The sequence below is a fragment of the Etheostoma cragini genome, chromosome 4 (assembly GCF_013103735.1).
Source record: "Etheostoma cragini isolate CJK2018 chromosome 4, CSU_Ecrag_1.0, whole genome shotgun sequence".
Taxonomy (NCBI): Eukaryota; Metazoa; Chordata; class Actinopteri; order Perciformes; family Percidae; genus Etheostoma; species Etheostoma cragini.
In genome coordinates this window covers 26,132,409-26,159,217 of record NC_048410.1, presented here as the reverse complement: position 1 = coordinate 26,159,217, position 26,809 = coordinate 26,132,409, and the positions used below count along the sequence as shown (strand labels likewise).

Here is a 26,809-nt window from a genome sequence, read left to right as displayed (position 1 = left end):
GTGAGTTTCTACTGATGCTTAATGCCTTCATAGTCACTGGAACTCATCCCAACTAGGCACAGATTTTAGCGCTACATGTCAGACTGCACTCTCCGCTACTATCATAAAATGGGGGATTGAAAGAATGCCGGTTATCCCTTCATTAGGGTTCCACACATTATGAGAATCAATGCCAGGAAGAACTTACAAAAGACAGTCCCCACAACAAATTCAGGAAAAAAGGCTGTGTTCTAGTGGTTAAGAGCAAAAGAACCATCTCATGTCTTTTTTAGTGAAGGCTTAATGGCAAAACACATTAAAGGTCCCACGGCATGAAAATGTTTTTTTAGCCTCTCTATGGTTCTCCAGTGGCTAGAAATGGCGATAGTTGTAATGGCGCCCTGGGTATCCTGCTCTGCCTTTGAGAAAATGAAAGCTCAGATGGGCCAATCTGGAATCTTGCTCCTTATGAGGTCATAAGGGGCAAAGTTACTTCCCCTTTCTCTGCTTTGGAATTTGGCCAGCCCATGAGAGAGAGACATCGTGGATTTTAAACGGGAAAAGTGGCAGTTGGTCAGAGCCACACCCAGAGCCTCCACCTTGCTCCCCCCAATCTATCGCATTTTAAAATTAAAGCTTTATAATATTAAGATTTACCAATACTGTGTCATAAGCTCAATATATTCAGATGCATCATATACAATGATATGTTATTTAAACAACCAATATGACATATTATATACTGTATATTCTATATATAAAGACATGTGATCTCATTGTTTCTGGGTATTGACCTTATCTATGGCTAAATTATGTTGCAATGTTAACGCCAACATTTGTGTAATGTTCCGATCACAATATTTACTGACATGCCTTCATAAATTGTTATCATATAACATTGAAAATATACTCCTGTATTGAGTAGACCCGACTGTTGTTGTCCAGCCTTTGAACTAGGAGGTGGCATGGTGAGTGATCTTTAAAGAGTGTGTGGTTTATCTATCTTCAGTCCTCATTACAGGAGATTTAGGAAAGAGGGGAGATAAAAGGCTGCTTTTCACTACAGGGGACACTTCAGAGACAGAGGGAGAGAGACCCTCCTTAAAGATGACAAGACTGTGCAGCAGGTTTTGTGATCTCTGTGTGGTCTCTATTGGTGTGCATCTACTGTGTCAGAGTGTGACATGTCCTGTAAATGGAGGAGCAGAAAATGTCTAACCCCTAGACAACTTCATGGAGCATAAGAAATATTTCCATCTTAAATTCCAGTCATAACAGATTAATGCCTAACTTATTCTTAATTGCATGCTGCATTATAGCTGATGACAAGTGCTTGTTAGAAAGTAGCACAAACACATTATACAGTATTTATTCATCTCTTTCATTTCCTTGCATTAGCTGACTTAACAGTACATAAAGCTTGGAAACTCAAAAAGTAGTGGTATTAAAAATGGGGTCATGCATTCCCAGAGCTGCTTGAGAGAGATGAGTTAATGTCATATTAAAATCATAGCTTTCACCCTTTCAACCAATCATAGAAAACTGTTAGCCTGTGTATTTAAATAGAGGTCTGTAAAGTGACAAACTTTGGGAATCAAACGGGATCAAACTATCATTGCTGGATGGGATCAGGACGGAATGCACATCTCCAACTGACCAAAAGGGGTCTGCCATGTACCAGCCATTTCTCTGGCAGCTGATGCTGCCTTGACATGCTGGGGCAAATATTGGAATATGTTAAATTGCAGCAAACATTGAAAACAACACAGTGGAGCCTAAACATGACATGACAGGATTTCAGTTAATGATCACGTTTATCAAACAGTCGGGGATCCTTCATAACTAAGTGGGCTATAGTCTTAAGTGATGTGACTGCTAAAATAAAGATTTAGTTTCGTACACTTCCAAACTTGTGCAAGGTTTTGCAATGTCCTTTGAGATGTGGTCGTTGTGATTTGATAGAAACTCAATTTAACACCATTACGTTGACTAAAAACAGAGCATTGGTGTAACACTGCCGTTTTTAAGCAGCCAGTGAAGCATCACGAGACTTTCTACTAATTTTTAAATCGAAAATACGAGGAGCACTTGAAGGCAGCATGATATATCCCCCTTTGCCAAACCCCTTTTTACGCTTGTGGGTAGCTGGCCGCTGAGCGCAGCACCAAACCATTCCCACCACTACTTACCCCGCCGGCTACATGTGGGGGGTAGAAACCTGCTAGGTAAAACCAAGCAAAGGAAAGAAACTAAATTAAGCGTCACTTTTTACTGCATGGAATAACTGCACTGATTTGTCCCCCACCGAGACGTTAGGAGTGTAAACTAGTAAAAGTTTGATGCCCGACAGCACATTTGCAAGTCCGGACTGATCGACAATGGAATTTGTGATCTCGTAACCACGAGAAATAACGTTTATCTGTCTGCCGGTTTCAGACGAATTGGACAACGTTACACTCATTGAAAACCTTCTTGCTTCGCTGAAAAGAGGAGTAAACCTGCGTTTTGAGCAAGTGACTGAAGAGTTGTACACAGGGCAAGGTGAGTGGCAGTCTGGGCCGTGTAGTCCTCTTCTACTTAACACGAGCTACTCTTCTTTATCTAATTTAAAATTAAAACTGCGTGTGTTTTCCCACGTGTTTGCCCTCTAAATGACCGAGCCTCTGTCATGTGAAGACTGAAGAGCAGTACCAATGACGTCGTAACGTTATTTAAAAAAAACTTTTCAGCTTTCACTATCTTTACGTGCATTTTTAAACCATTGCCCACTTTGTTTTCATTCAGACTCAATCAAAAACTGGTCCACAGTGTGCTTCACTTGAGTTAGCTAACTTAGCCAATACACATCCTCTAGGCGGCGTCGCTTTTAGGGACCAACGTTATCTTTCACTAATGTTCATTATGTTGAATGCTCTGTGACTCCATGTAACGGTGTTTAAATGCCAAGTGAGTGAACAACTTTGGCATCTTATAGTGCCATATAATTTACAGGCACAACACAACAGCTCAGAGAGCAGCCAACGTTAGCCAACCCCCTGGGTCATCATCACTCCGACGGAACTTTTCACATTGACGTTACCTCCCTGGCTTAAACAAGTGTAACTTTTTCATATTACATTAAAGTGTTCGGATTTAGTTGCTATAACCCCCACTGTGATTCGCTATTAATATAAAGTGGGATTGGGTGATTTCAGCCAGAAAAAAAGGAAACCTCAAACAGGTAACCTGAAAATCAGATGACAAATAGTTATGCTTCAAATGACGTAGCCTAATCCCATCTTAAAATGATCATTCATTTAGCAAGCCTTACGTTTGCAGTCATTATAATTAATATATTATTGCCATTAAAAGAGGATTGTTCTTTCAGAACAGCATTAGCTACTTAATAAGTGTGCCATTCAAAAAAATGTGACTGCATGAACTGCAAATGAAGGCAGTGCAAGTTAATATAAGCAATCATAAATGCTATTGCTGATAATGGAGCTCTTTACAATAGAAAGTCAGATACAGGTCTTCATGTAATATCATGAAGACCTGTATATGACTTTTAACACAGTAACTTGTTTGATATTACACTTACTTTCAAATGTCATGGCAAATACATCCATCCATCACAAAGGCTGCCAGTGACTATGTGTGACCTTACCTTTTGTGTTATTGTGTTCCATGGGTGATGGTCTCCTCTCACAGTTGAGTGCCGTCTTAAACCATGTCCATCTGCTCCTATTGCCTCATTACAGAATTGGTGGCTTAGCATAAGCCAGTAAATGAGATGGAATATCCCCCCCCAATGATGAAAATTGCTCAATTATTTAAGATTGTTGGTAGGTAGTATTGGAAAAACGAGGGTGTGCCCAGAATATTGTGCCTAGTAGGGTATGGTGACATGATCTTCTGAACTTCTAAATTCCAAGAAAAAATTGTTTCCTGTGATAAACCACCTCTTAAAAAATCTCAACTCTATACAAGCAATCCCTAAAAACATTTGTTTAAACAGACCAACACGTTTCGGGGATTAAATTACTTTTAACGGCAGTAGAAAAGTGTAATTTCACTAAAATAGGTAATTTGGAGTATTTGTAACGTAGCTAAGTTTGTGTTGGACCCAAAACAAATGATCCCCAGTTTTCAAGTTGTAGAATAAAGATAGACAAAGGCTGAAACTACTGATAAAAAGTATGACGAGTTTTCCATTGCTTTCTCAAGTTAAAAGTTGTGGTCCATGTCAAATAATGAGTGTATGCCATTAGAATGGATGTTTAAGTGGACTACATTTTATAAACCCTGAAGTGAATGAGTGCTTGTTAGCAGAACTACTAGCCAGTTCAGACTTGTACCTGGATAAAGTCAGACATCAGCACCCAAAGGTGTCTCGACTTGTAAAATGACCCTTGGCCTTGTGTATAAATGCTGTCAATATGGTGTGCACATTTTACCTTTTTTTTTTTTTTAAAGCCTTGAAAAAGTTTTTCGCCAGATTAATGTAGAGGACTATTTGTTTTTTTCAATCATTCAGTGAGAAATGTTCATTATGGCTGTGACAATATGGATTTTTTTCTTACCGCGAAAAGCAAGAAATTCCCGTGGTATACGTACCGGAACCCCCTTTCAAGAGTAGCGTAAGTTAGAGCGATAATGGCAGGGTGCCTTAAGTAAGTGACGTCAATGCTTGTGTGGTCGCGCAAGGAGAGCAAGCCGCAACAGAGGGTAGTGTATGAGTGACGCTGTGAGGACAAGAGAGGTTAGCAAAGTTGGTGAGTTAAAAAGTGAACATTAAAACAACCAGCTAGAGCTCCTAATACACGGTAGGAAAGGCGAATACATTTCTCCTATACAAGACATTACACAGGTACTCTCGCATGTAGGCCTAATCAACACGAATGGAATGTTATTGTGTGTCATGGAACATTGCGCTCCCCAACTTGCGAAAGGTTGGATTTGCTCCATCTTTTGATGAGTTTTGTTTAGAAAACCTTAAATCCATGTAAAACACAATGTCATCAGACACGAGCCATGTTATTAGAACCAATGAATCCGTCATTAGACACAACGTGCAGACATGTGCAGGCCAATGTTTTTATGCTTTTTTTGGATTTTCCTTGTCTGTTATTGTTATATATTTTTTGTAACACATTTAATTCCAAATGGATCTTTTCTCTCCTACAAACAGCACTTTCTTAACTGCCTAAAACGGCTCACCCACATTTCTGTTTGAAATTCCTCAATTAACTATGTCATTGATTGAAAAAGCCAGCCCAGTTTTTCATAGGTGCTGCCTAAGCAAGCATAGCCCACCGATAGGATTGTTTGAATTTGGTTGACCAATTACAGCAAGGTGAGTTGGAGAAAATCAAATCACTATATTTTTTTTTTTTACCAAATACCTCCTATCGATATTGTGGCGAAATTGTTGGGTTGACAAATGGTGCTTTCACAAAATATGCACACAATGAGACTTTTTGATAAATAATCATTAGGTATGTTGATATATAGAGGATGTGGGTAAAGGCAAATAATAGAACAGCTAGAAAAATCTGGTGTGTTCTGAAAAAGAAACTTATGTTTTTTGAACATCAAGCATGTAGACCTATTCTAGTAGACCCCTAGAGGACAAATATGATGCTGAAAAGAAGTACAATAGGGGCTCTTTAAGGCAATGACATATAGTGATTTCTCAAAATGAAACAGAAAAAGGTATTGCATGGAATTATTTTCACTAGACTAATAAGTAGCAACCAAGTTTACAGATGTCAGCATTTAGAGAGGATTTGTAGAATTCATTGACTCTCCAATAAACAAGATTAACTGCACAAATTCTGTCACAGACCTGCCAAAGGTCAAAAGGTGCAGGGGGAAGGGTTTGACTGCTCTTGTTTTGTGTGCTGCTGTGTTTCCCACATATAGAGAATTAACTTGTGGTGGGTGGTGCACGATGTGATGGCACGGTGTGTGTGATGGCTGGGTTCAGTAATCAACAAGTCAACAAGGTTAAGAAACTATACCAGCGTTAAGAAACAATGACTACATAACATTAACAGATAATTTAGAAAGAAATAACTATTGTACATATTATTTAACCAGACTTGAAGATGATACATGAAGTGTAGCCTTTGATGTCAATGCTATGTCAATTAAATGTGGCTGGTTTGTCAAATCAATTTTATGGTTCATCAGATAAAATACCTGATTACCCGAAGCCAAAATGTTACATATACAAAATATGACCTTAAAGTTGTGATCCATACAGTAAGTTACATGTTATCATCATTAATTATTTAAATTCAATTTATTCAGGCTCAAGTCCGCAAATACAGTTCATGAATACGGGAACAGAGTTGAACTGAAGGGTCGGCTTGCAGCAATTAGCTCCCTTCAGCTGTTAGTTTCGGTTAACTCATTATAAAGATATGCTTGAGCGGAGACTGCCGCGGAGAGGCTGAACAGCCAGACTCTGATAAAAGCAGCTGTGGCGCTTCTCCAGTTTATCAATATAGACTATCTGGAAAGCCACAACACCACAAGCAGCATGCTAATATAGCGGATGTAGTCGCTACTACTAATGTGAAACCGCTGGTCTGTGGGCACTATAAAAATACATTGGTGATTAGAAAAAAATGGAATTTGGATTTTATCTACCTGGGCCGGGCGCTAAATTAGAACCTATCTATGGGAAACACTGGTAAATGGAGGGACTGCAGGGAGCATGTAGTGTCAAATTCTTTCATTGTACCTGCTTCCAACGAAACTCCTTAAAACAAACTCAAAAGTCAACCGCAAAAGTCACCCGTTGTCATCAGCTGAAGTGAGGGCATTAAGGCAAACAACTAAGAGGATAAGGGAACAGTCCCGTGATTTGTCTTTCTAAGCATGCCTTGTGTCATTGATGGTGTTATTCTGGTAATGAGCAGCTGGGGAGATATCAAGGATGGACTGAGGGTTTGATAAACTGGCTGGGGATGATCATTGGCTTGGGCGTTGATTAACTATCTGAACATTACCGCCAGGGCAGAGCTGTCATTGCATATGCAGTGATGTGAAAAAAAGGAATAGTAAGGAACGGGTAATGCCGCTCCTCCTTTTGTGTTGAACATACTCCTCGCTCTTTTATGAAGAGGAAAAATCCACTTATTGATATTCTTGACGTAGAATGCTTGTCATAATGGAGTGAGGAGTATGTTCATCACAGAAGGAATGTCTGAAACTGTCTTCTGGCGCACCCTTCTGATGTCATAATTGGGGGAAGCCGCTGTACTTTTTTCTAACTTTCTGAAACAATCTTGACAAACATGTCTAGTGTACACATCAAACGGCCAGATGTGTACAGGTATGACAGGATGGAATGTCTCCCAAACTATTTGGTCATTCTTAATGTAAAGGTACAATATGTAACATTTCTGCATTAAGATTGATTGATTTAATTAGGACAAGGCACATTAATCAACATTTCTGTAAATGCGCCATGGGCTAATTTTCAACTGTAGTCCCAGTTACCTAGCATGCATGTCTTTTTGCTGGGAGGAAACCCGAGCTCCCGGAGGAAACCCACGCATACATGGGTAGAACATGCAAACTCCACACCGGACCGGGGATTGAAATCTGCCCAGACCAGTGATTGAACACTGCAGTGCCAACTTGCTGTGAGACAGAAGTGCTAACCACTGAGCCACCGTGCATTTATAAAAATTTAAATGTCCAAAAAAAACGACTATTCCTTTGTTATATATTTTGGTGAGTTAAAGCTACACTATATCAGTAGAATAAAGTAAATACACGTCTTTATATCTACACTATATCAGTAAAATAAAGTAAATACATGTCTTTATATCTAACTATATCAGTAGAATAAAGTAAATACATGTCTTTATAGCTACTCTCTATCAGTAGAATAAGTAAATAGAAGTCTTTATATCCAACTATATCGGTAGATTAAAGTAAATACACGTCTTTATATCTACCCTATATTAGTAGAATAAAGTAAATACATGTCTTTATATCTACACAATATCAGTAGAATAAAGTAAATACACTATCATAATTGTTTCCAACAGTGTTCAAACACAGAGAAATCTGTTCATTTCAATGACGTTCAATTTAGTCGCCTGTCAATGGTGTCATAAAACCTTTGACCCCCGACAATATGTTTGAGAGTGATTGTAAATCATATGTCACAGAAAGAATAATACTCAGCAACTGTAATACAACTGGCTTTCTGCCAAAACATAATTGTGTCATTGATTACATGCCACTTACAACACAGTAATACAGCAGAGATCTTATTTAGTGATACATTTCAATGTTGACTGATCCAGCTTAATGTGCTATGTTGACAAGTAATGTTAGCATTAGCTCAAGCTAATGCTCGGTGGGGAACGTTTTCCGGATTACATTGTTCAAAACACTTTCATGTTTTGATCAAGGCTAAGTTTACGTTAAACAGCACTGGGCTAACCCATGACTACGTTCGCCAGCCAATGTAAGCGTTAATGTTAGCTGTATAGATAGAAGACACATCTAATGCTAATTTAGCCAGCTATCCCGCCCTCTTTCTTCTGCCTCGCTACCCACCGCCAAGGGACTTTAAGTGGGACTAAAGCGGACAACAGCCCCGGGGACACGACAAATCCACAGGTAACCAACAGCCAGCCACTATTATTAACTTAAAGCAATCCAAACCCAGCCAGCATAAAGTCCACTACCAGGTGATAATGATGCTAACGGCCATAACAGAAAGTGTTATGTTCCATTGGGGAAATCGACCCTATCGCCCCAGGCGTCAGAGTCTGGCTGGGCGCGGTGTTGTGCTGAATTTCTCCCTGTTTTAGCGTTTATCGGTCTTATCGCTATCTTGCCCCTCTCACTCAGAGTGCACTTTTTGCCACAACTTCAAGTTTGAACATTTGTTGTGTTTTGTTGACACTTTGTACAAACTAGTTTGATCTACTTTTCAAACACACCCCGGCCTTTACACCGTTGTATCTTTAAATCTCAATTCATTACACTATCTTCTATCTAAAGGATTTATATGGACCAAAAACCACCAGGAGAAATCAGCCGACAGGAAATCTACATACTGAACATTCTCTGCAACCAGTTTGAGGCCAGTTGAAGAGCATTATCATCCCAAAGGGTATCAAAATACTTGTTATTTGGTAGGAAAGACACCATGTGAACGCAATGCTTGCACAGCAGGGGTCGAGGGCTCCTCCACTCCCATGGCCAGATTTAATACTCAATTTAATTATGTCACTGGGCATTAAATCAGTGACCTTATCAGAGTGGTCTCTTTACTGGGGCTGTGTGAGCCAACAGATGCACCAAGATTAGGGACAATATGCTGGTGGTGCAAACCAGGAGCAGAAGTATAAAAGACAGGCACGGAATCTGATACAAGTCACCCGTCCTGCTAGCAGTGTAACGATAAGGGATGTCACAAAACCAAAAATCTAGTAGTCGGTACCAATACTATCAAAAGTACACGATACTCTAGGGCTCAGTCAAAATCGATATCAACATATGAGGCTAGATATCATTTTTAACTTATGTGTCGTAATATCCGGATACGACAAAAGTGTTTTTCTTTTTCTGGTTTTAAAGGCTGCATTACAGTAGAGTGATGTCATTTTCTGAACACACCAGACTAGCTCCTCTATAATTTGCCTTTGCCCACATAGTTATTATATCATCATAACTGATTATTTATCAAAAATCTCAATGTATGCATATTTTGTGCACCAATTATCAACCCTACAATATCGCCACCATATCGATATTGAGGTATTTGGGCAACAAAATCATGATATGTGCTCTATACTAAGTCAAAACCTCAAGATAGTACAGTATGTATCTTGAAGTATCCCATTATTTGAAGAATTTTTAATGCATCTTTAAATGAAATTGGTAGTGTCATGCTCTGGGGTATAATGTACATTTGTTCTGTACCGTGGTAGTGTTCTGACAAATCCATCCAGCAAAGATACAAAAAACATTGAGATAAATATCCAAAGACAACTCAGAGGGAGTGCTTTTTTGCATATTGATGCAGAGTTTCAGACTGATTAAAGAAACCCCATAGACTCACAGCACCATGAGTGTGTGATGGTTTCCTTTTTTTCTGTGCTACTGCGTAAAACTGAGGAGTGAGGCTGTTTAGAGTTGAGTGGGTGTAGACAGATTAGGATTCACATAGCTCTTTCGGCATATTTCATATGGTAAAGATTATAACTATAAGCTCCAAACTGGACAAGAAGAACCTTCGGCCTTTTTGTGTCCATAATCTGAATTGACAAAGCCTTATTTTAATTTTTTTACAGGCTGAGGATTTTCTTTGATAACAAAAACAGTGAATGCTCTTCAGGATTCTCTGGGGATTTAATTAAACTGGGTAGCTTGTTCATTATTCAGATATGTAAATGGAGACCCAGATTTATGCAGTTTCGTGGATTGTAAAATAGATTTGAGTTTTGAAATCACTTTTGAAGTTATCTGTACGAGTGTGAATTATTAGCTCTTCAGGGTTCGCTATATGCTCCACCCCATGCAGCTCAAGTTGGGTGTGTGTTTACTGTACAATTGTTCCGTCATGAATGAGGCTGGTGTGTTTGCCTGAGGTCAGTGTTGAAGAAGTACACTTAATGGTTTAACCAAGCACAGCCTGCTTCCTGAGCTTCAACTGGACTGAATGAGAACTACAAAAGAATGTTTTTACTCACTAAAGCTGCGTTGTTTCCACAAAGCTGTCTGAGAAATGAAAAGATTTTTCAGCTCATTTCTTTGTGCATGGCTGTCCGTGGCTTCCATCACTCGTCTGAGCAATGCAGGAGGAAATGTATAATTTAAAAACAACATGCCACGCACAACATCCAGTAACAACCATGCCTACATTTTAGAGTACAGTCTGCAGTGGAAACGCCCAACAGATCTAATGTAGGTACATATGTCCATACATTTTTTGAGGGTACTGGTGAAAAGCAGGATTTGATATAGAATCAATGATTCTTAATGTTAAGGGTTGAATACCCACACTAGTTGGTAATAGTATACTGAACAATATGTTCTTGTGTTGCTGTTTGTGTTAAGACAACATAAATCACTGATACAATTGAGAGATTTGGCTAGTTTTGATTAAATGAAAGGTTTTTGTAGCAAAGTAAGGTACTGGAATACTGAAACTCAGGAATCATACTAAAAACCATCTAACTGATAAAACCATTCAGTAAAATATCCAATGCTGTATGTATTGAACTTAAACATTAGAGAGTAAAATGACACAATAGAAGTGATTGAAAGGTAAGAGAGGAAACAGGAATGTAGTGTTTAGAGGCCATGGCGTGGTGAACGAGGAAACTGAGCTGAAGGAGTTAGTTTAAGTGTCAAGAAAGTAAAAGTCTGGTTTATTTTCTGCATAGACAATGGGATGGCCTTGACTTAGTCCTAAAATGGATCTGGACACAGACAGCAGATGTGCTTGGGGTTCTGTTTACACGTCCATAAATGCAGATACCCAGTGTACTAGAAACACCAACCCTGTTAAAGTCACTGTTCTGTAGGACCTGGCACTTGACCTGACATCTTAGTATTTAGAGCCATCTGTCATAGCAATCAGAAAATATATGATTTCTGAGAAACAAAGAGACAGTTGAGATATCCAGGGCAGAGACAGGGGAAGCGCATCTGGTAACTTCTACAGAGCCTGGTCCAAAAAGGTACGCAACCTTGAACCAAGTGCGATGTGGCGACCTTGCCCTGGCTGTCCTCTGTGCACCTCTGGGTACCCCGTGAACATTCTGTGTACCGATTGGAGTAAAGCAGGCTTTGCTTATCCCATAAGAACGCACCACTCGAAACTCAGATGTAAGGGGGCGGATATCTAAATCACTGGTCCCCAGATGATACTAATTCCATGTGAATATGTCTTAAGCCATAAACAGAAAGCTATATGTTTATATTGCATAATAGTTAGGATATTATAAAGTTTAAAATGGGAAATGACAGTGGGGGAATACTTCAAGAACTAATGGCTCCTCTCACTTCACCACTCTCTTCTACCAGAAGGCATTTAGCATGTTTAGATCTGTTTTCTCTTCCTTACGTCCTGTGTCACTCTCTCTTGCAATAGTCAAGAAATTTAAAAGTTCCTCCTTCCTTAACACAATTATTTGCTGCTAGTTCAACACTTGACACTTTTGCCAGTGTTCACTTTCCCTCGTGCCTGCATTCATGCATACCCATGTTCCCATATCATTTCCCATCTGTCTACGAAGCTGAAACAGCCGTTTGTAGAAGGCCCTCGGAGAAAGAGGCCCAGCTAGAGTGATAAGGTGACATGGATAAGAAGAGCTTTGTCACTGCCCTTGCATTGAGAAAATGAGACCTCCACCTGGGGGTAGGTGAGGGTTGAGGGAGTACTGCACACATAAAAACATCCACACACTGTTGTTCTTCCGCACTTACAAGGTCCTATACTTAAAACATCAATTACTCTCCTCTTAATCTTAGCTGTAATCCTCTTTACTGTTTTAAAGCACAGCCTAATCTAAATCTTATCAGAATAGACCCTAATTTTAAACCCAGATCATTGCAGACACAAGATTAGATGGACTCGTTCCTCAAAAAGTATTAATAGGTAATACCTGTTCAAAGTACTTTCATTTTCTTGCAGTCTTACTATTGATAAATGATATATCAATTTTTTGTCTTCTCTGTGTAAATTCCCAGATGAATACAATAGGTTTAGACCTGCAATGATCATCATGTACTCAAATGCAGAAAAGTATCTTATGGTGAAATTGTTTTCAACCACTTGATTTCAACCATAGTCATTAGAGCCCTGCCTTTTAATTCCAATTTACATTTTAACCCTAAATTTAACATATTGTTACTACTGTTGTGTAGTGCAAATAGAAGTAAAGTGAACCACATTATTTAGCTACTTCAAATCAAACTAGGGGTAGTTTATGCTGTATAGGGTTCTGGCTGTTCTGTAGGGTTAGTAAATCTGAAAAATATAAAGATGTGGCCACGACTATTAAAGCAGCACTGTATTCAAATGGAAATTCCATCTTTTAAACAGTAACACAACACATCATTTTTTTTGACACACATCATTGTTTTTGACATACACTTTGATATGCAAATGGGACAAGCCCCTCTAATGAAAAATGCACGTTATCAGGAAATATTTATTTACGCTGTGAATAACATTGTCATCGACATACAATACTGACATATTGATAGGACTTGGTGGGTCCAGAAACTATTCTGAGGAGTGCATTTGAAAAGTAATGATAACCTAATGATGTCTAATCAGTATGGTAAAGACAAAATTAACAAGCCAAGACAAATACATTTTCTAACTGCCCTCCAAACAAAGAAATAGAGGCAATGAGATGTTATATTTTGGAAGGCAAACTTTGGAAGGGTAACATTATACCTGGATTATATGTTGGTTTTGGTTGATTGTAAAATTGCCTTTAAAATTCTTGAATTCCTTTCTGTCATTGTGATAATATTTGATGGAATTGGTATACATTTTCAGTAGCATATTCTCTGTTTTGTCCAACGATCGTTTTAGTTAATGTAACTAACGTTGTACCGCTCACTGTCTCCGCACGATTGATTAATACTAGCCCACAACGGGCTGACAGATTACAAATAGAGGAAGAGTTTGAAAATAGTGAGGGGCTAAGAGAAGATACAGGTAAGAGAAAATGACAGAAAGTTTGGAATAAGTTTAATCTGCAAAAAACAATCAGTACAGTATGTCTATTCTAAAATCTAAATAGCTTACCAATATAGCACGGCGTCAATGTTACATCATATCAGTAGAAAACATCCAGTCTACTCATCCATTCCATGGAACGAGCCCAACACAAGGTAACATTGTTGTCCATTGCTCTGTTTTACACTACAGTATGCTACTCTGCAAATAGCGATGTTTAACAAACAAGCTAAACCAAAAGCTGTCGGTTTGTAGTGTAACGGTTTATTAATTTGCTATGGATATTTAAATTTGGACAAATTCTTGTAAACTAAGCTGCTGCCGAAGACTAACCAATCCCTCTCTGTTGGAGCAGTAAATCCTCATGGCTACTTAATATGCATGGGAAAGACGTATTTGGACCATGCCGGCTATTCATTTTTTCTCCTCACTCAGTATTAGCCTTCTAAAAATGTGTTCCCCCAGCTTTAGCCTACAGAAATAGGGTCTTGGTGGCCCATCTGGCCCGCGCTTAAAATATTAGCATCCATCCCTGTTGTATGTCATTAAGCCAATAAAATCAAACTTTTTCTAAAAAGAAAACTTCTCTTTTGTATATTTACTATTACTTTTATTATTGTTTACTATAAAAGGAAATATATTTCTAGATTAATCAATGGAATAATCTGTAGAATAATCAATTAATAAAATAATTGATAGCTGTAGCCCTAGTCCATTAACATTTGTAAAGTCTAGATCAATGTGTTGCACAGTGCGGAAGCAGTGCCAATCATAGAGGTAATTTTTGGCTCCATGATGGCCTTGTGCGCCATTGAACAACTCTTGTAGGAGTGAACAGGGTTAGGCCGCCTTGTGTTGGTCACATGGACGCACAAGTGGTGGTTTTATAATAAATGAACTGCTAACAAGGGTCAGCTATAGGCCAGAATAAAAGTAAATTAGCATCCCCATTTGTGTCAGAAGCTGAAAGCTCATTCTGAATAGCCACCTCTTTGCAAATACTAATGGAGGTATTTACTTTTGACCAAATGGTCTCCATTATAAAGCATTGGTTTACCTGGTTGATACAGATGCAGTCGTAAAACCAATAACCCCTTAAAGGCTTTAAATATAGCCTCCATGAGCACCCTACACACATTAATTCCTGCAAAATTTTCCATTTACTTTAGGCTGATCCAGAATGTGTAAACAACATGGCTGTAGAAATAACAAACCGGGCATTGATGGTTTTTGCATTTTATTTGACTGTCTGCACATGTACATTCCTTCACATACTCCACAGAGATGCTGAGATACAACAATCCCATTTGCATATATTTTGCTTGTGTTGGCATAAGAATTTTGCTTGTGGACACTTTGCTGTGTCCTGCAGGTCTTGTACCCCCCTCTCTACAGCGGGTAAAGAGGGAAAGCAGCTCTGCCTCCTTTTGTGTCTTTTGTTGAAAATGAGGCTGAAAAGACCAGCTAGCAAACCAGAGAGGGGGATTGTGAAGAAAAAGTGGGTGTTAGAGAGGTGAAGGCATAGAGGGGAAAATGGGAAAGAGAGAGGGAGATGAGGATGAGAGTGTATCCTGCCCTGTCTGTCAGTTGGAGAACAGCTGGTGTTTACTGCTGAATTCTTTGCTGTCTCCTCCTCCAAAGGACAGGTGAGTAGGTGTGGCTGAAGAGGGAGTGTCCACCATCTGGAACATAATCTGTGCATCCGGGCTCAGGGATCCAAACAACTCCTTTTGAACTTTAAACTTTGTGAGGTTACCTTGAAATTTAATTAAGTGCTTGTTGGAACATGCTGATTTAGAAACTTGGAGACTGGTGATCTTTGTGAAATACTTTTTCTCTTGCCAAAAGGTTCTTTCCATTGCATGGCTGCAATCAGAGAGGTGCCCATTCATTCTGGATTCAATTACGCTTGATTATCATTTAGACCTATATGACCTCAGGTGGCTAGCTTTGGCTTTTGACTCAAAAGACAACAATACAGAAGGCATCGGCTGTGGTGACACTTGCCACGTTTTTTTTTTCTCACTTCGTGTGAGTATGTGCGGCTTTTTGTGGCATGCATTCAAGCGTGAAAAGCAGCATTTTGAAATACCGACAGCTGACTGTTGCCAAGTGGCAACCATGAAAGCTCTTGGAGAACAGTGAGTGCCCAGTTTCCCTAGAAACACCCTTTTTCTCAAGACAGCTCCCCCTAAATCGACTCCCCTTAACTCCCTTTAAACACCCTTGGGGGAGGGACTCTCTGTCCTGGGAAAAGAGGGGTTGCTAGGGAAAGCCATAGACAAATGTTGGATAAGCGTGTTAAAAGTTCAGGACCTTGGCCGGCTGCTGGTGGACTACACTAGTATAGAACAATGTTTTAGGGATGTCTGAAACCATCTTACCTAGCTTAAGGAATGCAAGCTGGAAAGCCATGCCCTTTTGATACAGCACCCTTTAAGATTGTCTTATGAGCAATGGTCATAAATCCTTCCCAGCTCATAGTGGGTCGTGTAATCCTAAATTATCATTTAATCAATAATACATTTTATTTTAATCTCAGAAATGACACATGCCCATCACAATTTACCAGAGCTCAAAGTCATACATACTGCTTATTTTTTCAAACTTAAGTGAAGTATTCAATTCTATCCATGATGACTACCATAAGATGCTGTTGAAAGCCTTGGAAAGTGCTGGTAAGTGAACCTTGAGTTAAAGCTTTAGTGCGTAACATTTGGATATTAATGCACGATTGTTACATTCAAGCAATTGGAAAATGAGTTGCTACAAAGCTATTTAAGACTACCAGCTCCACACAACTCTCTCTCTTTATGACTATGTTCAGAAGATTGTATTGCCAGGTGACCTTTATGAGCAGAAACTTGAGTGAAGTCATTACCTCTTCTGAAGATTCCATCATGTTTTAATCCTTCATGTCCTCCTTGGCTACTAGCAACTGTGTGGAGGAGGGGTGGGGGCGGTCCGTGATAATGGAAGCCTTGTGTCATGTGGACGTACAGACAGTTTTGTTGTCATTACTTAGAATTCCTCATGGCGACAGAAACTACACACTATCGCTTTATGATTTGTTAAACAGTTTGCAGTGGAAAGAAAAGGATCAAAGCCATTGTTTAACTCGATAAATTACTTGTCATTCTAACCTTTTGGTGTCATTGCCATTATTAAATGGCTACTGGTAACCTTTTTTTAACCTAATTAAGTATCACTTGCCATTTTACCTCCAGTAGAAATTGTTTATTTTGTCAACTTAAAAAGTAAAGTAATCAATTCCATTCATCCTTGATGAGTATAATAAGATAATGTTGAAAGCCCTTATAAATGCTAGTAATTTCAGCATTTCAGTTTATTTATAAGGACAATGCACATTAATTATTATTTCTGTAAATGTGCCAGTGTAAGCGGACAACAAGCGGTGGGAGGTAACGAGCTAAATTTACCCCATTACATTTACTTTTTGAAAAATTATAAAAATTATACTTCTAGGAGGACTTTTAAATCCTTTTACTTTTTATTTTACTTGAGTAGATTTGTGAAGAAGAAACTGTACTATTACTCTACATTAGGCTACAATGAGCTCATTACTTTTCTTTTGACCTCTTTGGTACTCTACGTGTCATTGTTTTTATCCCCCCGTACGCCTTATTTTGATGTTTTATTTTGACAGAGAGAGAGACTTCCGTTAAAGGCTCTACCACGTGACTGTGCGTAACCAATCAAACGTAGTTGTGCAGTTTTGATACGTGATCTTACTCAATCTCAGCGGCGGGACTGGTTAGCTTTACAGTTGTAGCAAAAACAAAAATGTCAACCATTGGCAATGCAGACACAGACAAGGAGGAACACCTCTGGCCTCATAATAAAGCATGTTTACCCCAGGAAAAGTGCAAAACAGCAGCTACATTATGTCGGATTGAATGCTTGTGTTAAAAAATGAATTAGACGTTACTCAACAGTTACTCAGTACTTGAGTATTTTTTTTACCAAGCACATTTTTACTCTAACTCATGACTACTTTTTACTTTTACTTGAGTCATATCACTCTGAAGTAACAGTACTTTTACTTGAGTAGAATGTTTGGCTAATCTACCCACCTCTACAGACATCAAGACTCCATAAACTTTATGTCTTTATGGCATAAAGACATCAACAGCAACAAAATAAGCATTCTCAAGAAGCCTCGCAGAGAAATGGGAAGCAGCAAGACCTTAGTAAATTAACACATCAACAATTTGCAGTGGATTGTAAAGAACAATAGACCATTTTAACTCTTGTTGTCATAACTTTTTGCTGCCGTTGCGGTTCAATGGTTACAGGAGCTACTGATAACCTTACTTTAAGTGTTAACACTTGTCATTTACTGACAGTAGACATGTTGCCTCAACAGAAGCAATTTTACAATTTTTACCATGTGTATTCTTACCATGACACTTCCGGTTGGGTTACACTCCCACAGAGGTCAAGGGGTCACTTGGCCTCGGTTATCCTTATCTTGACACAATACTCCTGCAATTGGACTTTCCCCCCATCAAAGCTTTTAATAGCACAGAGGTACTGAGACTCCTGTTGAAATGTTTGGATGAATATGTAACTGCATCAATGTGTTTCTGAACGCCCTGTGAACCCACAGTGTTTCCTGGCAACCTTTGCCACTTGCTGGAAAGCTGAGCTGTGGCACACAGTGTTGCAGTATTTAGGCTGCACTGTTGTCTCCACTGGGTTGGATTTACAAGGCTTTGACTTAGACATTCCTTAAGCTGATCTGAAATTTTGGTTTCATTCCTCGTTTACTGTGCTGTAATCCTGGCAAATAATTTCCAGTACATAGTACATGCTGTGTGTCTGCACACGGTACTTGACTTGTGTTGGTGTTAAAGTTGTAACGTAATATCTTACAACATACTAGACTTCTGTGTGTGTATTTGAACCCAACCTTGAGTCAGTTTTCATAAACAACACTTTCTTCATGTTATTAATGGAGAGCTTATGTTTTTTTTTTTTCTTGGTTACTAGGAATAATCTTTTCCACCCGCTCCACCTCAGTATATTTAATCTGGCAGCAAATGAACCATGCCTCTGTTTCCAGGGTTAAGAAGCCCTTGCTGGGGGGAGGCGGGGTTAAGTATGTATTTGTTGGTGTGTTGGTTACCCTACCTCCCAAGTTCATGTAACTCATTTGTAGTTGATCAATGAGTGCAAGATACTGTGCAGTTTGTCTACACTGAACCGTCTCTTCTTTCCGCTTCACTTAATGAACAAACTCCAAGCAGTCTTTAAATCCAAGCAGTATAATGGATTACATAACATTGATTATAGTGTAGTTGGTGACACAAAGAACAATTGACTTGTTTTGTGGTCTAAAACAGTTTTTGTATTTGTGCCCAACAGTCACAGGCACGCGCAATCAAATCAAATAAATCATTTCAGAATATTACATCACTTTACTGTAATGCAGCCTTTAAAACCAGGTGAAGACAACACTTAATATCTAAAATTTAAGACGATATCTAGTCTCATATTGCGATATTGATACATTGATATATTGCCCAACCCTAGTAATAACATATGCCGTGATTAGCACAACTAGCAGATTGCTGTGCGTCAGTCATTAATTAAATTAAAAGATTGCTGTGCGATAGTCATCATTTTTAACACTTTCCATAGATTATTTTTTTGATGAAAAGGAATTCAGTAAATAATGATGGAACTATGTGTTAAATAAGTAATGATGTAGATCGCAATCTCACTTTTAATTGCACATCAAAAAAGTTTGTAGTCATATTAATTTCAACATGGACAATTTTTGTAGCCCGTAGCTTTTATGTCAACATAGGGCTGCAATGTATTTTTTCTCTCCCACATCGCCTATTGTTTGAGAGCCTGGTCACTCGCAAGCCACACTCCTTTCAAACCACTACACTCCCTAAACAAACTCTTAGGGTTCTTGATAGGAAATCCATAAACTATTATCATTGCCGTATTTAAAAAAACAAATAAAAAAACGTAAGTTGGGGAAACCTGATTACGTGTACAGATCTTTGTCTTATATACAAACCCCAATTCCAGTGAAGTTGGGACGTTGTGTAAAACGTAAATAAAAACAGAATACATTAGTTTGCCTTGCAACCAATATTCAATTGAATACACTAGGAAGACAAGATATTAAATGTTTAAACTGCTAAACTTTATTGTTTTTTTTGCAAATATTCACCCATTTTGAATGCCTGCATAACAATCCATAAAAGCTGGGACAGGAGCATGTTAACCCTCCTCTCTGCTGGAGCATTTATGGATGTATTATAAGACCAAAACAAACCAATATGGCTACTTAATATGCACGTTAATGACACCATCTCTATGTTCACGTCTTCATTCTTGATGATGATGCTGGTTGTATTCTGGCCCTCACAAAATGTAATTGACCCCTGACTGAAGTGTCAGTTCCATGAAGACTTAAAACGTTGATGAAAAAATCCATTACTTTACCAGGTCAATTTAGTTTGATATAATGCAACATCTAGGTTATGAAGATTAAGAATCTTAGGGCGTTTTCACACCTGAAAGTCCAGGTGTGAACCACCTACAGACCAAGGTTAATGTTTTTGTTACATTGTATACATTTTATTTGGTTAGTTTGGGTTTCACACTGCAGTTATGCAAGCACACTTAAGAACTATACATGACATTAGGGCTGTCCCCCAAAAATACTTTTTTTAAACGATTAATCTAGCAATTATTTTTGATTAGTTGATTAATCCAACCATTAATTTTCAAGTAATCTAACAATTCATTTTTCAATTAGCAATTATTTGCCCATTGCTCAATTATTAAAAATGTACACAAAACATATTTCAATAAGGTTCAAATCTCTATTTATTAAAATTGTAAGTAAAATTAATTTTTAGTGTAACCTGAAGCCAGATGTAGGCTATCAATCCAACAACAAAATAAAGTCACTTTAGGAGAAATACAAAAAAAAACTTAAAGTAAACAGAGCAAGTGCAAAAAGAGTAGCCTGTATTAATACACATCCACATTTTTAAACATCAAAGCTCTTCTTCCCTTTAATCTTACAGTAAAAAAGTGCAACTTCTATGTCTAAATTTTAGCAACACATGAACTCAGTTTTTGGTTCAGATCAAACTGAGACTCCGAAAGTCTGGACCAAACGAGGTAAGTGTGAAAGGCCCTTTAGAAGATAAGAATCACAATTCTTACATTATTAAATTTTTTCCAACACCCATAGAAGCCTGTGTGACTGGTTAAGGTAAACTTACGTTGAAAGCTCTCCATCTTCATCAATATCATCTCTTGTTTTGGTTTCTTGATTTCAAATTGTTTGGTGAAGCATCAGACAGTTCAGCAATGTATTTATAACAATCAACATCCATCCATCCATCTTCATTCACTTATCTGGTATCGGGTCGCAGGTGCAGCCACTCCAGAAGGGGACCCCAAACTTCCCTTTCCCGAGCCACATTAACCAGCTCTGACTGGGGGATCCTGAGGCATTCCCTGGCCAGGTAGGAGATATAATCCCTCAACTAGTCCTGGGTCTTCCCTGAGGCCTCCTCCTAGCTGGACGTGCCTAGTACATCTCCCTAGGAAGGTGTCCAGGGGGCATCCTTACTAGATGCCCAAACCACCTTGACCGGCTCCTTTTGATGCAAAGGAACAGTGGCTCAACTCCGAGCTCCTCATTGATGACTGAGATTCTGACCCGATCTCTAAGGGAACACCAGCCACCCTCCTGAGGAGATCCATTTTGGCTGCTTGTACCTTGGATCTTGTTGTTTTGGTCATGACCCAACCTTCATGACGATACGTGAGAGTAGGAACAAAAACTAACCGGTAAATCGAGAGCTTTGCCGTCTGGCTCAGCTCTCTTTTCGTCGCAACGGTGCGATAAATGGATTGGATCTTCCGCTACATTGTCCCCTCACACGCGATCAAGACCCCAAGGCATTTAAACTCCTTTACTTGGGGTAAGGACTCATTCCCTCTCTGAAGAAGGCACTCCATTGGTTTCCTGCTGAGAAACATGGCCTCATATTTAGTGGTGCTGATCCTCATCCCAGCCGCTTCACACTCGGCTGCGAAGTAATTCAGTGAGTGTTGAGGGTCACAGGCCGATGATGCCATCAGGACCACATCATCTGCGATCCCAAACCCACCAAAAATCAAAATTTTAAATCTAAAAAATATAATATTTTAAACCCCCCAGCTGGCCTCTTGGACTTTACCATACTAATGGTGTCAGATCATAGCGACCCTGTCCTCCCCAGGCCACTATCAATTGTCTGTTGATCATAGACACAAAACTGATTACTATAACGACCCCAGGATCTGATGTCCTGTTTAGTAAAAGTCAATCAAAAGGCATTGGCCTCATTTAGATCTCATACTCATTAGTGTTACTGCAGGACTCTAATCTCTGCTAGATTTGACTTGTTAATGTCTGCTTTTAAAATCTTTGAATGGGATTTGATGCAGAAAGCCTGAGCTTCAAGAAATCTTTAAGTCTTCCTCGGGTTAGTTTCATTGAGATGCATTACTATAAGTTAACCCATTTTCATAGCTGGAGTGACAGCATTAGCACCTCATGAAGCAAGCAGTTCCACATGAATTTTACTGAACTGGAAAATATAAGGATTGACAGCCAAAGAAATGAGCATACTTTCACAAAGTGGACCATAATCTCACCACGAGTCTCTGCTCCTATATTTTGCATGACATGGACAATTCTGAAACGCCATTTATCCTTATCACTTTCACTTTCATTTTTAATCTAAATATTATATTGAAATCAACAATTGTGTAGGTAATTGCTGCTTGGATGGTATTTTAGAACCCTGAATGTGTGCCATCTTCTTGACAAGCGACAGTGTCAAAAAGTGTCAACATACACTTAATAATTTCAATTTTTGTTTGAACAAAACTTTGTTTTCCATTCCCAGGACTCACAACACTGAGTGTTCAAGTACATACAATTTTTCCCAAGAACTTGGAATAATTCAGCTATGATCATTGCACGTCTTGGATTTTTTTTTAATTCATATATACATCTTGTTGGGGTGAACCCAAATAGTAGACTATTCAATGATTCAATCTAAGGAGCCTGATGGGACTGTCTATCTTACAGTCGAATTGGCACATGTCGGGAAAATGTGGTTATGAAACAAAGGATCAATCCATTCGTGCTAGGCCTATGGTGGTGCTCAATGTCTTAATTTTAGAAAGAATTAGCATTTAGTATTTCCCAATAAATAATGATACATATAGCCTAGTTTGGTTTAAATATTGGCCTATTAATGATACTATTAATAACTATTAGAGGTAAGATTGCTCATGTGAACAAAAATGTTCATTGGTACTTAATACTGGTGAGGCACTGGCTATATGGACAACACTTTGATTTTGTTTTTGGCAATAACGGAGCTCTATGGCAAAGAAAGAAGACGAGTAGATCACCAGCCTTAACAATCTTGTATATTTACTACTTTGAACAATGTTGAGCCGCACTTCTCACATTCAAAAAGTGGTCAAAATAGAAATGGCTGTGCTTGTTTAAGGGGCATTTTATCAAACTTGAATGTTAAAATCCCATGGGAGTCTTGGTGGCAGTCTTGTAGTCTTGGCTGTCACCGCTGATTGAATGGACTGGAAACACTGCATGGATGTTACGTAATTTTCCTTCCATAATTTGAAAGAAATGAAAATTAAACAACCATGCCCTGTATTGAATTAGGCGCCGGCCCGGCTCTGTGTTCCCGAATCAGCTGGATTAAGGTGTAAATCATCGTATCATTGACGTATTTGCAGAATAGGAGCAGTTTTATAATTCTACTTTGAAAATGTTTTCTTTATGTAAAAAAATTGGAAGAAATGTGCTTGGGAAGAATTTGCTTTATGTTAATGAACTGTGTTTTATATTCTAAAAGCATTACCACTCTGTGACTGATTGGTTAGTCCTGATTTTGTGTAAGGGCTCTGGCGTGTTAAACAACTGTAGTAAATACTGTTGGCTTCATGGGTTTGACACAGTTGCAGTGGGGAATATCCTCATTGATTGCCCCCGGGCCTCTGCTGCTGCTTCATATCCGATTCATTATCGAGCGTCATCTGAGAGCAAAAGAACAAATTCACACTTAATCCTTGCTCTACTTTGTTTTGAATTTGATGAGTTTTTTTAATTTTAAACACCACTTTTGGGGCTGTAGATGAAGTTTTGTATTTGTCCTGCTGATTTAAGCATCACATCATCTTTGACAAATGAATGACCACACACATCTGCTGTCTGCCACGTCCAAATCAGATTGACTGATAGCATTGTTGTAGTCTTTGACTTTGTGTCTCTGTAGATGTGTGACAGGGCCTGTCAGAGTAGAACTGTAGTTTTGCTTAAAAATAAAATCGCACAAGTTGAGACACTCAAGTAGTCATTATAGTTTTAATTTCAGCTTTCCACACGTTTTTGTTTTAACATTCCTGTCTCTTTTTAAATGAGTCAGTAAGTTGCTCAACATTTTTAAACCTTAATACTATTGTATTCCCATTTTTACTAGTAAAGCCCGTTCAGATATTAAAAGTAAAATATTGTTTATAGTGGTAGAGCCAGCTCAGGTAATCTCTTTTAACCCCTTTAGTGCAGGAATGAACTGTGTCACATTGTCGGGTCTGAAAGACCTAGGAGTGTTACTAGGTTACAAAACCCCTTAAACTTAATCTTAAAGTTTAAACTCAACCTAATTAAAAACCTTACATTTCTTAATTCAGATAAATATTGTCTGAGCCGGAAACTCCAGCTGTTTTTTTTTTTTTCTAGAGTTGGGTCCAATGGCAGTGTCAGACGGTCTACCGCTTTTGAAATATATATATATATATATATATATATATATATAATATATATATATATATATTTCCACAACTATCGGATGGATTGTTGTGCACACATTCATGTTCCCCTTCAGGATTAAATGAAATCTTTTTGGTCATGCCTTACATATAGCGCCATCATCAGTCCAGTGTTTGGATCACAACCAAATAGCTGCAAAACTAATAACATTACCATTAGCCTCAGTTGATCTTAAGTTTAATTAGCAATTTCAGCCTGCCTGAAGACTCTTGGTCTTGGTCTGTAACTGGCCATCATTTCCATTGGTAAAAGTAATGTTTGTTTTACTCAACATGCCAATCACACAAACCAAACTTATTTAGAAGAGATAACACCTTCTAATGAAGTGAGTCAGATAATCTAATTAAACTGTCTTGCCTTGTTGGGCTTCATTTTAGTGAATCACTGTTTTCAGTAGTTTTGTAAGTAAAAGGTTATTATAACTGACATGGCAAAACTAAAAAACAAGACCAAAGTTTTGATAAGCTACAAATATCCGTTTAGGTGGAAATACATTTAAATGATAAATTTAGCTTATTCTATTGGTCTGTGGGTGCACTTAAGGCATAATGAGAAAACAGTGTTCCAAGTTTGCAAAATTACCATGATATAAATTCATCTATACACACACGATGAGGGGAAAGTATGTTTGATAAGAGACGATTAACACATTTGATCCTTTTTTCTTTCAGGAATGTTTGACACAAAGTAATTAAAATTTGCAGATGAGGCGTCTCTAATAGCCCTCGCGTGTGCTTCCCCCACTGACTAAAAAAATCTATCACGGCTTATACGAGTTGGGGGAATTGGCACACATACCATGTGTTGTCAGATTACCATGATGCGCTTATCTTTTTTTGCTTTCCATTAGAAAACATGGTACTGCAAATGAATGAATTGGCCATAGAGAGAGTGTGCTGCTTGTCATGTTTAGTGTGAGAACACAATTAGACTTAATGGCCAAGCTGTCGCTGTAAAGCATTCATTCTGTCTCATTAAAGCTTACGCCGTAGACTATGTACGTGGCATTGTTCTAGTGTATCTCTTAAAGAGAGAAGCAGCGCTAATGTGTGTACGCATGGGGTGTGTGTTGTAGAGCAAGTGAGAGTTACGTGGATTAGTAGCTTACTGACTCTGGAGAAAGATGGAGAAACAAAGTGTCTTCCTGGGCTTTCTGATCACAGTGGGAAAGCTGTAGCAGGAAAAGTTACCCCCTTCTTGATGGGGCTGGGTATTGTTTAAAATCTTTAGATCTGGTGCCAATTTCGGTACTTTAGTTTCGATGCCGGTTCCTTAAAGAGACTTTTTTCAATACTATATATTTTAAAATAAATGTCTTCAACAGTAATACTTTAAACACACAACTTTTATTTTCCATCTTAATTGTGAATCAAAACAGTTTGAAAATTATGGTAAGACTACTATAATCACTCAGAGTAACATAAATAACACTGGTTGTGCTTTTGGATAGGGTGAGCCCATCATATACTCAGGATTGGTATGAATCTGAAATAAATTACCCAAAAAAAGAAACCTTTTTACCACAACATGAACATAATATAAATAATACATAAACAAATCTAATATTCAGATCAGTCTAAAATGCAAAGGAATGTAAACAACAAGGACTTTTTAGTGCATAATGACACAAACCTTTAACAAGAAACTTGTTGACTGTCCTGTTATCAACATTGAACTAATGGAGAACTATCTTAAGTGCGAAGGAATGCAATGAAATTGCCTCTTTGCTGAAAGGTGGTGTAGAAATGAAGTTGCCAGTTACAACCTCGGCCTGTCAGTCAGACACCAGGGCATAAAAAACACTGTTGTTTGAGAGGTGCACGTCAGGTTACGGCGTAGGGTCCGTATCCAGAGGTCCCTACGCCGTGGATTTAATCCAGGACAATACATCTAGCATAAATTATAACCAAGGCTGCTTTTTCTGCCTTTCTTCAAGCGGGATTTGTTGGTACCTTTGTTCATTTTGCAGTTAAAGGATGAGATCAGATGTTGAGGATTAAAGCAGGGTGGCATCAACACTGTGCCAGCAAGCCAGGAAAGGCAAGGCATGAGTTGTGTTTAGACTGTATATGTTTTCCAAGGAACAGAGAGTCAAAATGTTTGCTATTTAATTACAGAGCGGCCGCAACCAAAGGCACACTGTCAATGATGGTTTTAAGGCCGACAGCTTAACAACCTCAGGAATGGTGGCACTGTTG

The 26,809-nt window shown here is 38.6% G+C and overlaps 1 protein-coding gene across 3 annotated transcripts in view; it reads left to right on the top strand.

Moving 5' to 3' along the window:
• The first annotated feature begins 2,115 nt into the window (after positions 1–2,115).
• plxnb1b (plexin b1b) overlaps positions 2,116–26,809 on the top strand; it is a 118,975-nt gene continuing 94,281 nt past the window's right edge. For all 3 annotated transcript variants that reach the window (XM_034869127.1, XM_034869125.1, XM_034869126.1), the window contains exon 1: positions 2,116–2,520. The gene's annotated coding sequence lies outside the window, so the exon portion shown is untranslated. The remainder of the gene's footprint in view (positions 2,521–26,809) is intronic.